The 17,883-nt window shown below is 35.0% G+C and overlaps 1 protein-coding gene across 1 annotated transcript in view; it reads right to left on the bottom strand.

The window, feature by feature from the left end:
- The window catches only part of dally (division abnormally delayed protein), a 137,740-nt gene that overhangs the window by 88,166 nt on the left and 31,691 nt on the right, over window positions 1-17,883 (bottom strand). The window lies entirely within an intron of this gene.

Below are 17,883 nucleotides of genomic sequence, written 5' to 3'. Positions count from 1 at the left end.
ATTAGGATGAGAAAATACACCACTTCGCTTACTCGCATTGTAAGTTAAGATAACATTCTCTCTCATGAGAATACGATTATCATTTGTTTAGTGACAAGTGACAATAGTCAGTTAGTCATCTCACCAACTTCCAATTTCATCAGTTGACTTTAAATCTTGTTCTGTTAAGGTCATACTAAAATTATATGGAGAAGGAGCTAGATTCATTAGTTAATGCTAATGAAATGAAACAAAATATGATGAAAATATAAAAATTTAGAAACCAATTTGGGCTATATATTGGAACATTAGGGGGGGGGGGGTAAATCTTAGTAAATATTGAAACAGCAGATCAATGGCGATACTTCGCACCCTAAACCCCAAAATAAAATAGGTGAAAAACTTTGAAAGTGTAAACTAGCCCCCTTTTGTATTTCAAGTGTACACTGACTGATGATAGTGTTGCTTGTTTTCTGTAGAATTTGTCTTGCGCTTGTTCCGTCTAACTGACTAGTATCAATTATATTCGTATTATTCTTCCGTAACAACCTCACCCCCCCCCCCCACTTCTGATTGGTTTGACATAATATCAAGTTATATACAAAAGTTGCTCTTTTTATATGGGATTATGAACAGCTGGTATTGACAAAATATATTAAACAGTAAAAATAAGCCATTTTTGGGTTATATCTAAGCATTGTGAAGGGAGATGGGTTAGTTGAGCCGGAATTTTCGATTTTATGCTAAACTTTTTCCAAATATCATGGTCACTTTTTGGACATTATACCCACCTCCCGCCCCATCTGCAGTCCCATATATAACTGCATAAATACATTTTATCGTTGTGTCGAATCTTGTGATGACATTCTTTCGTGTTCTTTCATATCGTAAAGTAACAATTCTATTGGTTGATTTTTTTTTTAATATATTCCTAGGGCTATATCTCGGACCATAAGGGGGGTGGGTGTAATTTCAGAAAAGGGACCATGAAATTTGGAAATACTATAAAATAAATAATTTAATGGTACTTCTTGTGTGTTTAGAATGTTTTCTTCAGAAAAGGACAATGACTAGATATTTAGCTTTAGAAAACGACAACTAGACTAAGGACCATTTTTATGAAGAAGATAACAGTCTTGTATCTGTATAGGTTAGGCTTACAGATTACTTAAAAACTTATTCATAGGGACCAAGCAGGCTGGACTGGGGCCCCAACCCCCTGAAAACGTTCTCTACTCTGTAGTTCATTTTGAAAATGAGTTTAATATTTTTTATTGTTTGACCCCCTCCCCTAAAAACTCTTGTACGTGCCTGGACTTATGAGACCCATCAAAACAGCTTTAGGCTAGCATTCTTGGGGTTGAATTATGTGAACTATTCTTTTATTTCTGACTTTCTTTTGGCTGGGAGTTACGAATCAAATTACAAACAGAAAATATATGTTATGCAAAATAACTTTTATTTCGTATAGGAACTGAAGACAATGATTAAAATAATTTTTTTTCAATGAAATAAAAACAAAACAAAAACTCTGTCACTCGGAATTGCTTAAATCTTCATGTTCTAGAGGAGGTTAGACTGAGACTGAGCCAATTCAAAATATTAGACTGGAAGGGAGCAATTAGAATAATTTTTTGGGTGTTTTCATGAAGCTTCATTTATCGAGGTCGTTTTTATTGAAATTTAAAAATAAAAAAATTTTAACTGTTTGTTTTCTTTTGTTCAAAGCTATAAAATGTCCTGCGTGAATTGATTTGCCTTTTATTTTGTAAGTATTACTCATCAACTTTTGATTTAAAACACCAATAATGGCAGTTAAAAACAACAAGTTATGCAAAATAGTAGCCTGAGTTTTTATGCACGCATCAGGGGGGGGGTCTTTATGGTGTGCAGGTAAACTGGAATCATCACTTGCAGTTGAATAAATAGGAAGGTACAGAATGCAAAGAAGTATGAAGTGTCATTGTTGTATATTACTTAAATACTTTTTAAAAGTTGGGGAGGAGATTTTTAATGAGATTACGTAGAAATTTATTTCTCAAATTATACATGCAAAAAATGTCCCATCCCCCCTTTACGTACCGCTCTTGATAGTGAAATTAAGGCGCCCTGCCTTGAAAAGAGACTTTCCTATCAAAAGTTACGAAAAAGTTAGGTTTTTAAGAGTTAGATCTTACGGAATTTTTTGGTCTGGTGGCAACCCTGCTGATCATTGCTGTTGCTTTATTGATACCAGAGAGACAACATAATCTGTCATATTTTTGGTCGTTTCTTGGCTATTGCAGGCTGAATCTTATCATATTGGACGTTATTAAGATGTGAGTTTGTTTATTTTGTTCTTCGTTTTTTTTATATATTTTGCTTAACTTAGTTTAATTTGTTTGTTGTTGTTTTTTTTCCGTTGATAAAGGCTTCCGAACGTGAAACCGAAATATTCATTTTTTTTTTATTATTTATGGTTTGCTTTTTGTCCACTGTCTTGTTTGAAAATATTACACCCGTTTTTTTTTGTATTTTCATTTGTATAATTATCAGAATGTATTTTCATTTGTATACACTCTGTATGTATTCTTCGAGTGACTTCGGTAATTTTTAAGATGGCACTGTTTCACACAGAGAACACTTTAACCCAAAACCCTAAAAACTTTGTTGCGTTTTATTTTTAAAAAGTTTAAGATATATATAAATCGATGTGGCATCAAATGGTATTTTACTATGATAATACTCAAAATGTCCTCAGTGAGGCTTAAAAACTGTATCTATATGTGCAAAATTCAGGCCGAATGCGCATGCGCCAATCCAGCTCCCCTCTGTATTTCTATGGTTAAAAGCATCTCCAGTGTGGCAATTTTTGTGATACCTTTGAGTTTTTCAATGGCATTGAAAAAAATTTCTCGTAAAAAAATGTGACATTCTCGGCTAGAAATATTTCATTTCTGGTTTCGAAGAATGCAGATGTATCTTGCCATACCGCAAAGGTAAGCAGAGTTCTTTATTACTCCGTTTAGTTCATATCAAAATGATTAAACTCTCGGTACCAACCGCTCTGTTTGTCACGTGAAAACGGCTGTTTTGCGAGTTCAGTCAAAATTAAGAGCTGAAATATTTCAAATTACACACTAAAACACTGCAAAAAGAGAAGAATTTAATGAATTGAAAGATGGGGTGGCACTGAGGGATTAATTTTAGCTGCAATATCTAAGCCATTAATATCAGAGGCACCGCATCAGTGCCTAAGTAAAGAACCATCAGCCTTACATCTTTCATTTTTTTCCTCGCCATTCAAGAAACTTCGGAGGCGGTTCACTCGATTGAAAAATAAACCCTGGTGACCCTATCAAGAGTAGAAAATTATTAGATAAGACAAAATATTCATTTCAAAAGTTGCTATGTATCAAAACCCCCGAATGGCCGATTTCGAATTTCGGGGTTAAAAAAAAAAAGAAAAAAGACAAACAAAGCAGCAAAAAAAGAGACGAAAACTAGAAGTCTGGCAAAGAATGCTAAAATTATAATTATCCGAATGAAAATATAGTCATTGGTAATCATCTAAACTGAAATTGATCATAACAAGACAAAAGGATAAAAACAGATAAAGAACAATAAAACAAACAAAAATACAAAAAAAATAAATAAAAGGGACATCAAAAAGGGACGGAAAAAACAAGTTAACAAATACGAAACATGGACAGCGCCTATTCCAATTAAGAAGAACAGGAAAACTATGGGGATGTTCTGTTTATTTTTAATGTAGCCTAATACATTTTTAATGGACACAGTTTTCATTTTTTTTTTCTTTTTTTTAGGGGGATGCTAAATTTATTTAGAAGCTCAAAAAGGGAGGTAGATAAATTAGCTTTAAGGGTTTTACATTTAACATGGATACCCCACTTTAATTAGAAGAAATCAGTTAATTTAAGAAATATTCAGTCATGTAAAGGAGGACACGGAATTTTCACGAAGGATAGGATTAAGAAAATTGGGCGGGAGCTTAAGGAAGCAAATTGGCATTAATCAGGGTATTGTCTGTTCATTACTTGTGTATACTTATTTATATAAGTGTAATGGAAAAGTATATATATACATATATATATATATATATATATATATATATATATATATATATATATATATATATATATATATATATATATATATATATATATATATATATATATATATATATATATATATATATATATATATATATATATATATATATATATATATATATATATATATATATATATATATATAATAAAGAAAAATGGTCTTTAAACGTGAGAAATACCTGTTGACAACAAATTCCGGTAGTTTCGCATTAGATGGGCCTTTCTAAAAAGTCAAGTATGGTTAATGCTAATGAAATAAAATGAAATAGGATGGCTATATAATAGTTTAGAAACAAAATTGGGCTATATATTTGCACATTAGGGGAAGCGGGGGGCAAAGCATATCATATATTAAGTACGTAACCTAACCTAACCTAGGTACCCTTTTCCCCATCTAAACTCCAAAAAACCACAGTTTAATATCGTATACGCAATTAAAACCACGCTAGACAAAGCATTTCTCTCAGCAGTGTCTTGAATCATCTTGTAACAAAACGAGTTTTTAACGCCCGTTTGACTGTAGCATCTATAGCATCTCTTATATGACTTCTTTAGAGGAGCTCATCTAATGCGAAAGTACCCAAATTCCTCACAAAATATCAAAATATTACTTACTAAACAAGCAATTATATAAATAACTACTAGAACCAAATTATACCAGCTACTAAGAGCAAAAGTAAACTCTTAACTTGGGAATAGAGGTCATCAAATAGTAGCTAATCTTTACTTAAGAAAAAAACGAATAAAAATTTGCGCTAGCTAACTGGAGATGGAGAGGGAGACAGATAAGCAAATTAGACATCATTTCAGTGGTGACAAAAAGAACACAGAAATCAAACACACAAAAATCATGGGACAAATTTACGAAATTAGGGGGATATCGCAAGTATGTTAAGGTCTTAAAAGGACAAGGACTCGAAAGCCACCTCCTGTATTTGCTGGATACTTACCCACCCCGTAAAAGAAGTGAATCTCTTAAAAACTTATGGTCTTAATAGTTCACAAATTTGTGATCTAGGCATCTGATATTAAAAGCTATTGAGAAAACTTCATTCCGTCGCAAATTGGAAGATCAATAACCAAATCGCAAGTCCAGCTTAGGCAAATCCATCGAGGGCATAGATTGTTCCCGACATCTGCCTCGCTTTTTCTCTAAATGTTTCAGACCTTTTTTCAAATTCGAAAGTAATAGAAGTTCATAAACAATTATTTAAGCCAAACAAAATATAAAAACTAGGGGTATGGAAATATAATTTCAATAAATGATTCCTCCGCTTCGAGTAGCACGGCTACTGTCACAACTATTTACCAATCAGGACGCCGGTCGTAGTAGTGTCCTCTTTTTATTAGTGAATAAATCGGAGTTGTTCAGTTTAGCAACTGATAACAAAACTGGGGCCGTTTTATAATAAAATAAAAAATAAGTAAAATGAAAATTAAGAAAAATTCAATCCGATAGAATATTTTTAGAATCTGTGGGCAAAATTTTTGTGTAATTAACAGCATAGGGGTGAACTGGGGTTTTTAATTCGAACCGAAGGATTTTGCGCACGTATCGGGATGAAAATCGGGGCCTCTTCCTCCTATTCGGTCAGATTATAAAGTCGGAACAACAAGCTGACGAGGCATTTCCTTGCAAATTGCTGAACATGAAGTGTATTTTGTGTAATGAAATTGCTATAGATGGCATTCAGCATCAACTTTTAAGCGGGACCAATTAAAAAAACGTTTTCTCTAATGAAAAAAAAAGCGAAATTGCAACCTGAAACGAACAAAAATTACTGCTTTGCAGTTTATGCGACATATTTTTGAAAATATTTTCCAAATAAACTTGCTCGTGATACTTCCCTATATCTGTAGAGTTCTGAAAAACTAGCGCTCGACTGAAGGCACGTTACCGACAGGAAACAACAGAATTAGGAACATGTAAATCTTCAAGAAGCCTGAAGAAAATAAAAGACAAATGAAATCAATAAAGTTTAGTGCACGACTAGAATTCTTTGAAAAATTCAAACAAGCTCAGCTTTTAGTAAATCGCTGGTTTTTTAGGATTCTACAAATATAACAAAATATCACCAGCCAGTTTATTTGAAAGAGTTTCTAAGATATATTTACCATAAACTGAGAAATATTAATTTTGTTCATTTGACGCTTCAAATTGGCTCTTTACTTTCATTTAAAAAAGTCATTTTTTAAAACAAATTTTGTTCGTTTTTAGGGTTAAAAGTACACACAAAAACCAAGCAAAAACGTCTTTGACAAGATTAGGCGAAGAAACTATAAAAGTCAACAGGAGCAGTTGTTAAAAAAAAACATTAACTATAAGCTTTACTTCATATTTTTTTTTTTTTTTTTTTTTTTTTTTTTTATTATTAATACCCAATTTTACGAGCTTTGCTCTCTGTTGGGGGTATATGTTTTTTTGTTATGTTGATTTATTCAAATAAAATCTTCTTCTTCTTTTTCTTAAACCTTCCCGCAAAAAAATCCTGAATCTGAGGGGCTTATCACCCTAGATACCTCTGAGGAGTTGGGTAGATAAAAAATGCATTTATTTAGGAAACATTTCAGTAAAATAAAGGACATTAAAGTAAATTAATATGTGTAGTTAATATAATTTGTAAAGAATCACGCTGTTATTATTGCAATTTTTCTGCGACAATGCTGCAAAGGAATTTGGACTTTTTATACGGAAGTATACTTTCGTCCTTTTTGTTTCTTGGACTTCAAACTTTTAGGACAGTTGATTATTAGAAATGAAAATTGTACCATTTGAATCCCCATGGTCAAAAACCACTATATAGGATAATTGGAGCAGTTTGAACAACCAGCAAAATAAATTTGTTGCATCAAATCCTGACCAACAGAATACCAGAACACGGATAGTATTGTTTGTTTTATATTTTCTGTTGTTCTCAAATACCAACAATGTGACAGAAAACCTCATTTTGTTGTGATTTCTCAATACTAGGATTCAAAAGTATCTGTTTAAGGTTTAGACCTTTAATTGTCGATAGAAACAGACGTGCAGTATGTTCTTATGTTTTCCGATTTTAAAAATTTATCTTGTCTCTACCCAGAGCCGGCGAGAGAGTGGGTGACCAGAACCCTTGGGCCCGGGTCCCCGAAGGGGGCCTGGGACAGAGGAATGTAAAATTCTTTTCTGCACATGTAATCTACTAAACTCAAAATGTTTTGGATAGTTTTCCCGTTCACTAAGTGTTAATTTAATTTTTGCCGTGAATAAGTCACAAGTGTGAGCTCGCAAATTAATCAAGCTATCAAGTATTTTAGTAATATATCGTATCTTTATTAGTGTATCAACACCGCGCAGAGGCAGCTGGAACACGACCACGGTCGAAACACAACACACAACTACTAATTGACGATCGATACTTGCCAGTGCGCGGTAACAGTCGATATTCGCCAATGCGCGGTAAATTACAACATGTCCACTTTGACTGTTTTAGTAGAGGTTATATTTTATCTTAAATGTCAGTCAGTTACTGGTTCAACTGTTTGTTTGCGATGCAATGCTGTGTTCACGAGTTGTTATAGTTTTGTTATAGAATTAGAGGAGTGCAATGAGTTATAAGTCTGGGTCTCAAAAAAGGATAGAGAATGAAAAAACATAGATGTAAGAAAAGAAACAACAAAAATGTCAGTTGACTTGGATATTTTTTAAAATATCCATCTAATCTTAGGCTTTAATTGAAGCAGGAAGCTATGCTACAGTATATTTTCCTAGAAAATACTTTAAAATTTGAAACGGGACAAAAGAGAGATTTAAATTCGAGATCCCTCCTTTTTCCCCTGCTTTCCCTGAAAAAAGGGATATTTCTGCACGACTAATTTTGGATGCGTTATGAAGCGAATTTTTCTGAATATGTTGGTGCCATTTCTGTTGCTCGAATGCCGGTTCAAAACCGTACTTTAACTGGACTAAAGATTCGATAGGATATTCTGTTCCAACTTCAGTTATAAATAAATAAATACAAAAAAAATAGAAATAGTGAACTAGTTATAATAGATAGGCTTGTTTGGAGCAAATTTGAGGAAACATTTCACTGTTTACCTGGTAGGGTATCTAGGATGCTTAAATCATCAGCATAATCAAAGTCCAGGAGACTTTTTCCTCCCCATTTGATTCCGTGGTCTCCCATTGCCTTTCCTGTGCTCCTTAAAACAAAGTCCATCAAAATAATCCATACAAAGGGGGATAGAACAGAACCCTGCTTAACTCCTGATTTAATAAAAAACCAGCTACTAACTTCACTTCCTCCCTTAACCGCAGCAATGTTATCCTCTCACATTGCACAGGTCACTTTAATGTAATTATCTGGTATACCATGCAAGGGTAAGACCTTCACTAGAGCTTTTCTATCAACAGAATCGAACGCTTGCTCATAATCTATAAAACTGAGGACCAAAGGTAGTTGAAAACTCAGGCACTTCTCAATTCTTAGCCTAAGAGTGAAAATTTGGTCGACACATCCTCTACCTTTTCTAAGACAGCAATGTTCTTCTCTTAAAACTTTGTCTACGGCATCTCTCAGTCTAAAAGTATCATATTACTAAGTAATTTTCTACCTACAGAGACCAGACTAATGCCTCGATAATTACCACATTCACTTTTATCACCTTTCTTATAAGGTGGCTTATTCAAGGTTTTCCTAAAATCGTTAGGTACTTCCCCTTTTTCAAAAATCATATTCATAATCTTCAATAACTTATTTCTAACCTCAGAGCCACCATATTTAAGAAGCTCGTTTACCCTCCTATCAGCACCTGGAGCCTTATTATTTTTTAATCCTTTTAGTACTGTTGCTAATTCCTCCTCACAAAAAAAAAAAATCTTCCTTCACATTCAAGGTATCACAAACTTTTTCATTTTCCTCTATATTTTTTCCTGCAACTCTATCTCGGTTAAGCGAATTCTCAAAATATTCGGCCCATCTCTCTTTGGTTTTTTCCTTATCGCTAATTGCGACCCCATTCCTATCTTTAACTGGGCCGATTCCGGATTGACTACTCCCTCTCAATTTGTTAACGTGCCAGTACAATATTTTACTATTATGCCGTCTAGCTGCATCTTCCAGATCCTCGGCAATTTTATCCATGACCTCCACTTCACACCTACTTAGTTCATATGTTAATGCTTTCTCCACTTTCTTTGCATTTCTTTTGTTTTCATACGATCTATCACTCAGATAATTCTTGTACAAGTCCTTTCTCCTTTCTATTAGACATAAAGCTTTTTCACTAATATTCTTAATTGCAGTCCTAGCTTTCTTCCCTAAGACACCTTCAGCAACTTTACAAATTATTTTTCTAAAATTATTCCAACCATCTTCCACATCATCAAATTTTAAACTCTCCAAGTTTAGTATTAAACTGTTCCTGGAAAGCTCGTTTCAAAGTTTTATCTTGGACTCCTCTAACTTGATAACTCTCTACAAGATATTTACCCTTCCAAAGCATGAGTTTTAAATTAACCCAACACAAAAACAGTTTATAATCTTTACTTTTAACATATATAATAGCACATTTGTGTACGATAGTATCCTTTATGAATACTACCAGTCTTCGGCTTACTATAGCATAATCAATAAGGTTTGCTGTCTTACCATCATGTGAATACCATGTTAACTTATGAGCCATTTTTTGACCGAACACCGCAATGATTATAACTAGAGAGTTGGGCCTGCAACGTTGCGAAAGTCAGTATCTGTTACTGTTTCCCTTTCTCACGCTAAATTTACCGAGGCTGGGATGCAATCAATCCCTATATCTACCGGCCTGGGTACCAAGAACTCCTAGTAGAAACAAAATTATTCTACGTTAGATCCGACTTATTTTAACTTGTAAATGTAAATAAAGTTAATCTGAGTGACTAATATATCTGTCAGTTGGCTCTACAGGGGCGTATACTACTATAACTGATGCCCTGAAGTTTCTAGTAATAAAATGAGCAATGATTATTCTATTATCAATACCTTCGCAGCCTAAACAAGACTTAGCAGCTTCCTTATTCATCATCAGCTCTACTCCCTGTCTATAAACCCCATCCTTCCTGCCTGAGTAAACAAATTCTATATCACCTAATTCCATGCTTCCTACTCCTGGGATATGAGTCTCTGAAAGGCCTAAAAAGTCCAGCTCGAATCGTCTGAATTCGCCAGTCAGAATTTCGATACAATAGTCATTTTTTAATGTCGTGACGTTCCAAGTTCCAATTTTCATGTTCTTTAAATCCCAGAAATTAGTTTGGCCTCAGGAAAAGCAATGATCCCCGATACCAGTGCAGGAAGGGGATCACATATCTTCTCAAGTCTGCACCGAAATGCTTAAGCCGGCTTAGAAACGGACAGCAAGAACTCCCTGGGACCTCCATGAATGGAGGCTTTGTGCAATCCTGGGCACCTCTTGGTCACAACATGGTATTCAGCTCTTGGCGATGCTCTTCTATCATCAAGAGTCGACATCCTGCACAGACAGTCTCAAGCCTATTACCTCCGACTCATTATATATTCATGCCTACAAATATTATACTACTACGGGGAGGCAACCCAAAATAGATAAATTAGCTAGGAAGAGGTTTTTCAGCCCAAAGACGCCCATCAAAACATACCAAGCCCAGAAAAATTGTCCATTAGTCAGAATTCCGCGCGAATGCTGTGTCGTTTACTAGGCTATAATTTCCTCGAGGGGCGCCACTCCTCAAGTTGGAATAGAGTTGACCGCAAGGTCCCCAGTCTTGCAGATACCTCAAAAAGGTCTAGGCGGCCCTTTGCAGAGGCCGCTGTCCATAAATCTGGATCTTACGCCCTGCCGCAGTTGTCCTCCTATAGAAGATCCTCCCGCGATGGTGTACTGCATCACCATGCAATTTAGCCCATTACTGGGAGAAGGTTTGTAACTCATTGGACTTGTGGACAAACCAGTGGGCCCTTTTGAGTGTACATTTGAGGGGCCTTCTTCCTCCTCCACCTGTATTTATGACCCCGGGCAAAAGTACTCCAGATTCTAGATCGGACCCCAGGGACAAGGTTCCCCCTTGGTCCGTGTCTGCTCTAGAGATACCCTAACTATACGTAGAGCTTTTCCTTCTCGCCACATCAGGGCATGATGAATGGCCTGAGCAAGCCCAGGAACATGAAAAGTAAACTAATTAAAAATATTGTTTTCCCTTTAAACATGGAAAATGGTATAGTCTTCTGTATGACTTTTTAAATATCAAATTATTATAGGGAAGTATGAACAAAGTTAGGCAGAAGACTTTTTGGTTTGTCACAAAAGTGACAAACAGTGACTGCGGCCGATCCCTGCCGGACCCATGAGGGTTACCGGGTTTACGGAGCATCATAATTCACCAGAATGATTTCGAATTCCAATTTGAGTTCCTTGAAAATTTGTCTTCTCTAAGATTCAAGTTACCACGGCCACAAGCAAGTTTTTCTACCGCTTCACTATCAGGTCTCGTAATTGTGACAAAAAAATCAGTGAATTAAAAAAAAAAAACGAGGTACAAAACGAGTTAAAAAAAAACAGTTTAGGATGTTATTACCAATGGCGGATCCAGGGGGCGAGAGGGGCGTACGCCCCCCTAACATAGCCTAAAGTAGTGTAATTTACTTAATTACCTCAAGTTTGCGTTAATTAAACTTGCTCTCGGACCAACCTATTTCCCCCCCCCTAAAAAAAATTTTTGGTTCAACCTATTCCCCCCCCTAAAAAATCCTGGATCCGCCCCTGGTTATTATATAATATAAATAAATGTCATAAAGGATGATAGTAAGTTTTTAAGAGCAAAATGTATGGAAGTGAAAGATTTTTGGAATATTCGTAGACATGACTTTTTCCTGGCAAGGGAAAATCTGATCCACATGCTCATGCTCCCATCATCAGCGAAAAATAAGTTTGCCTTTGCTGTTCTACAATATGTGTGTTCAACCGTTTCTACTGTTTATTTTATGGAGTACAATTAAGTTAATAAACCATAACACCCCCCCCTTATTAAAGAGTTAGTCCAAATTTTGCCTTGAACTACGAGTAGAAACAAGTTCTTAAAAAAAACAAGTTATGTTGAAGGGGTAATTAGGAAGTGAAGAAAAGATCAATAAAGATAAAGCGCCTTGGAGTCTACTATTGTTGCTACGATTCTATTTGGGGATATATTTGTAACAAAAGAAACAGTTCCAAATGCAGTTGTGCTTGTTTGGTGGCTCAAAGAAGAAAACGGCAAAGAAATAAAGAAAATTCTAGCAAAGTTAATTAAACTACAAAAAAGAAAAACTGTATAAGTCATGAACCAGAGCCAATGTAGTAAAATTGACTATATAAAGAGCGATATGTCTACCATATATTTTGTACCAGCTTTGTATAGAACTGTGGTCGTAAAAATCCAAGAGGGGGACCACTCAATCGATAATTTAGTGCCTAAGTGTCTAAAAAAGTTTTAGTGTCCTTATTAAGGGCCAAAAGTAGTTGACGGGCAGCCAATCCTCACAGCCTACCTTTTCTCCCCAGGTACCTTTGTAACACGTCTGGCATCAAATTAGGGCACATGCGAAGCACTTCTGGCATTGAATCCCAATTTGGAGGCGGTTATTTTGCTCAGAACCATCGGAGGCTCCACAGGCCGTGATTTATGGGAGGAGGGGGACACGACCTAGACATCCCTAGAAACAAGTACACAAAATTCTGCAGCACGAGCATTTTTAAACATACATTTTCCAACAGTTCGTGGGAACAAACTTTTAGTAAGGAGTGTAAATAATTTCCGAGGCCACACTGACTAAGCCTGAGAAGATAATAAAAATCTCAAAAAGAAGAAAAAAACTAGAAATTTTTACTAGAATATAAGAGGACCAGAAAATTGTGGACAACCGAATAAGAAGGAAATGGTTGTCCACTATTTTTCGTAGTGCAATTTGTCCAGAAAACAAAACGTACAATGTGAATTTTAGTGAGTATTCATTATCCTTAAGTAGTCCCTGAAGTAGCACCGATAACTGGTGATTCACCAACAAAAATATATCAGCGATCCACCGCCAAAAATGCTTTCGGCACGCCGGTGCGCCACTATCATGGTCGGTGGCGACGGGTCACCATGAATTTCTGGCACTGAATATTTTTTAAATATATGACAGAATCTACCATTTAATAGTAGATACGAAAATTTTGGACTCCCTCAAAAAAATTGTTAATTTACTCGTCTAATAAGGATTTTTATTATCTTTCACGTGTTTATTTGCTCTTTGCTACTTTCACAAGTTTTCGACACAGTTAATACTCACTAATTTATAAAAGTTTCCGATACACTTAATACTCATTAATGTTTAAAAGTATCTATTTTCCAAAATTTCATTCACAGAATCCGAATACTGGCCAGTAAACACTGTAACCAGGCTGACTAGTTTGGTAAAGGTACTTATTAGCTACTCCTCGAGGGTAGGGTGCAGAGCCCCTGCCAAAAGAACCAGGATAAACAGTAAGAAATGATTTGTTTATATCCTGCTTCTACTGGAAAGTATCTGTTCAACTTTACAGCCCAGTTGGCTGAATAATATACAGAAAGAAATACATTTATTTTAAAGAGGTAACTAATCTATATCATCAGTTTTCCTAAAATCACACAAAAAAAAAATAGGCTAAGTCATGAAAGTCAAAAAAATTATCAATTATTCAGTTGCTTGTTAGTAGTCTATAACTACTAACAGTAGTATGCAGGATGTGCATACTACTAGTCAGCTATTTGACCGCCTATCGCACTTCAATTATGTAGCACCAAGGCTGTATTCCGGGGGGGGGGCGCGAACCCCCCTCTCCGAAATATTTTTCCAACTCGTAAAAACGTAATAAAAACGTACTAAAACACATTTTGACACGTGTTTTAATTTGTGATTTACCCCCTCCCCCGAACAAAATTCCTGGATACGACCTTGTGTAGCACCTATGCACCTTTTAAGTCCAATAGACTGAAAAATAAACAGTAAGAGATAATTTGTATCGGTAAACCTGACTGTATCGACAGAACGAGATAGCTAAAACGAAACTTACCATTTGATCCACCATTCAATGCTTTATATAAATACAAGATGATAATAAACAATATAAAAAACAAAGATATTATATACTCATTTCATATATTAGCATAAAGACTTATTTCATTTTCCGTAAGGGAGTTCTGCTTATGTCTAAACAGCATAAACCTCGCATGGGCTTGCTAGACAAATAATAAAATACATTTGCAATGGAAATGATTATTATACTTAGATAGAGCCTTAAATACTGAAATTGATAATTTTTTATTGATTCTAGGTTTTGTACGAGCTACAGCAACCCTGTGCCGTTACCGAGTAATATTCTACATTCCAGGATGATTTGCTCAAGTGGTATATATGACCCAGCATTCTAAAAGAACCAAAGCTGAGTAGCTTGTTCAGGCGTAGTTAAAATAATTCTTCTGGAAACTAGTTAGTATATGGCCGTAGTTATAGCCTGACTAGAGCTATACCCAATTTTGGCAGACTATGCTACTAGTCTGATATTTTAGCTATAACTCATGCAGCTTTACTTTCCTAAATCTTCGAAAAGGAACCGAAAAAATATTAGAAAAAAAGAACAAACGCTGAACGATTGGTGACACGCTCATAGTTTTTGGCGGCATGTAGCCAAAAAGTTTCTCGGTGCACTCCAAAACCGCTCTAAGTTGCGTCTGCCACCGCTGAAATAAAATTCAACGCGAAGAAACGTCACGCAAAGAAAAAGTTAAACAGGTCATCCAAAATCTCGGTAGATAACTTTTTGTGCTCCTAGCCTCCCAAACTTCATAGTAGACCCACCGCCCTATTCCTTTTACAAATTATTTACCAGATAGCAACTATAGTTTGCAATTTTTTGTTTGGAATTCAATTCATAATTGATTTCCTATTTTTTTCTGTATTTTTAAGATAGTCAAAATACCCGTTGGAAGAAAAAACTTCCCTAAAAATATCAACTCCCTGCGTGTACAAAGCGTGCAAACCATCTAAAAAAATCTGTTTTCGAAAATTAAAAGCATATTCGACAAAATTCGCAGTGACTAAAAAACAAACAAGCTAATATTGATTAATATTATATATTAATTAAAACAAGCTAATATTATAGGGATCAGCCTTGAGACGTTAACGTGATCAAACATGTTATTGGTCTCATTTCTAGCAAATTGACGACTTTGATCTATACTTTCTTTATTCGATTATAACATATTCTGAAGTTAGATTTAGGTAATAGACCTGCAGTAGCGGATATTTCTCAACTAATGCTAATATGATAGATTTTTAGCGCTAGATATTTCTGCAAAACACATTTATTTTGGTATAAAACATGCCTTATTTCATTCTCTTAGAACGTTGCAGCAATAATTGTAAATATGACATCACTCCATTTTTAGCAATTTTAAAACTTTGACAAAGGAGCTGAAAAGTCAAGAGTCGCACCAAGATGTCTCTTTTCAATATTCAACTCCAATATTGATGAGTATCCAGGTGCAAGATAAAATCTCAAAGTAAACATTTGTGCGTCATAATGCAAAGGACTCTTAATTAGAACATCCGGGCCAGAATAATTCACGAATCTACCAGAAGAACAGTCTGTGGTTAAGTCACAGGTCAAAGGTTATAGCCTATGGCAAATACGTATCGAGGAGTTTTTTTCGGAGAGGGGGGAAGGGGGGTTACAAAATAACCCTTAAAATTCATAAAAGTTTGTTTATACGCAGTTTTTTACGTTTTTACGAGTCGGCCAAGAATTTCGGGGGGGGGGGGGTATACAAACATGAAAAAATTTCAAATTTGCAGAATTACATTGAAATATTTAGGAAATAAAGGGAACAAAAACGGTACTTGCTAAGATTTGAAGAAATGGGTGATTCCTGTGCATTTTTTTTCTATGCCTTCAATTTCAATTACACGTAAGAAAATGGTTAGTATCTGACCTTTATAGTTTTCATGGTTCAAAAAAAAATGTTTTGAGAAAGCAAAAATTGAAACAGTCTAGTGAAAATATTTCTTGTTTAAATATGATTCAGGAATGAAAAAGATTATACAGGTAAGGTTTAACTTCATAGTAAAGTTTATTGCAAAACAGAATTCGATGAAATTCTACAAACTAACTAAAAAAACCCTGATAAATGACGATGGATCGAAATGAACGACACGAACTTGAGTCGCTCTTTTCCAAAATCCTAAACTGGAGAATTAGACCTCTCCCCTTTAACAACAAGGAAAGTCCCTTTTTTGAACGGGTAGCACTAACGTGTTTCTTTAATTTGGCAGCACCAAAATTAGAAATATATAATTGGAACAACAAATAAAAAAAGTTCCAAATCAAAATGATACAAATATTTATTAACTATTTTATATTAAAATCCAGTTTTACCTACTAATGTAGCCATATCAATTGAAATATTTAAGTTATTTCACATGTAGTGTCTACGATCACATACGGTCGCACTACTTTCTATGAATCCAAATGTTGGTCACCGTAAATACGGCCGTTATTTAAAACTGTCATAGGACGGCCACTAGATAACGGCACCGCTTTCCTAGGAAACAATAGTTCATGCTGTATTGATCGCTCGACACATCTCCTGATTCTGTATCATAATCATATTGCAAAATATACCAAGTAGAATAAACAGGGCCGTATCAAAGATTCTTTTCGGGGGGGGGGATACAAAAAAATAAAATAAAAAAGGCATCAACAATTTTGTTTATATTCATTTTTGTTACGTTTCTACGGACAAACATTTCGGTTAGGGGGGGGTCAAGCCCCACTCCCCCTGGATACGGTCTACAGAATTAACATTTTTCCTAATCGCCGGTATGCTTGTAGGTTATTCGCTGTCCAGACTTAAGTTTGGAATTAATTTAACTCGCTAATACGGTATATTTAAGACAGAAATAAAAAAAATACATTAGAACAGCTATAAATGAGGCATTAGTTGTCGCTCAGTGGCAGAGTTGCCGCTCCTCTAGGATTTTCTTTCTCTTTTCTTTTTTAAACTATGACATCAGAACGCTCAAAATTCGGATTTGTGTTCTAAATGTATGAGCAAGGTGTAGCTGCATGACATACACTTCCGGTTGAATGCCTGAAGTAACAAGCATATATTAATGATAAAATTCGCGTTACCATGATTGATAGGGTTTATGTTATCAAGACTCATTAACTATGAAAATCAGATCTGTTTTTTTCTCGCCGTTTTTAGAGTGAAAATTAGGTATTGGTTTTGTGGCTTAAACACGTTTCTGTTCCGTGACTTAAATTCGTCTTTCCTGATTTGCAAAATAGCTACAGAGCTTTCAGTTACTTTGTGTAAGTCAATAAATAGAGGAAAAAATAGCTCTCATTCCCTAAATCAATATAGAGCCAAGTTCTAATAAGTTCTTCAAAATGTTCTTTAGAAAAACGTTGCGTAAAGACAGTAGAAGGATTTTCTTTTTTCCGTGTTTTTTTTTCTAAGCTAATCTATACTTACTTGTCAAATCAATTACAAGCAACACCGAATTTTCACAATTTTATCTAAACCCTCTAGTAATTAGAATAAATTCCTTTGGGGGGGGGAGGCATCTATTGATGGGGAGTTTGCAATTCATTGGACTAAACCTAGACGAAACTTCCATTCAAGCTACTAATATTTCTAATTCTACTATTACTAATAATAAAATTGACTAATATGAATTCGGTTCTAGTACATTAAACGGACACTTTTATATACTGTATATGGAATGTCAAACGAGAGATG

The sequence above is a fragment of the Artemia sp. Qi Xiang Cuo genome, chromosome 1 (assembly GCF_049724085.1).
Source record: "Artemia sp. Qi Xiang Cuo chromosome 1, ASM4972408v1, whole genome shotgun sequence".
In the NCBI taxonomy this organism is placed as follows: Eukaryota; Metazoa; Arthropoda; class Branchiopoda; order Anostraca; family Artemiidae; genus Artemia; species Artemia sp. Qi Xiang Cuo.
The sequence above is the reverse complement of the archived record's forward strand: the minus strand, read 5'-3'. Positions and strand labels throughout refer to the sequence as shown.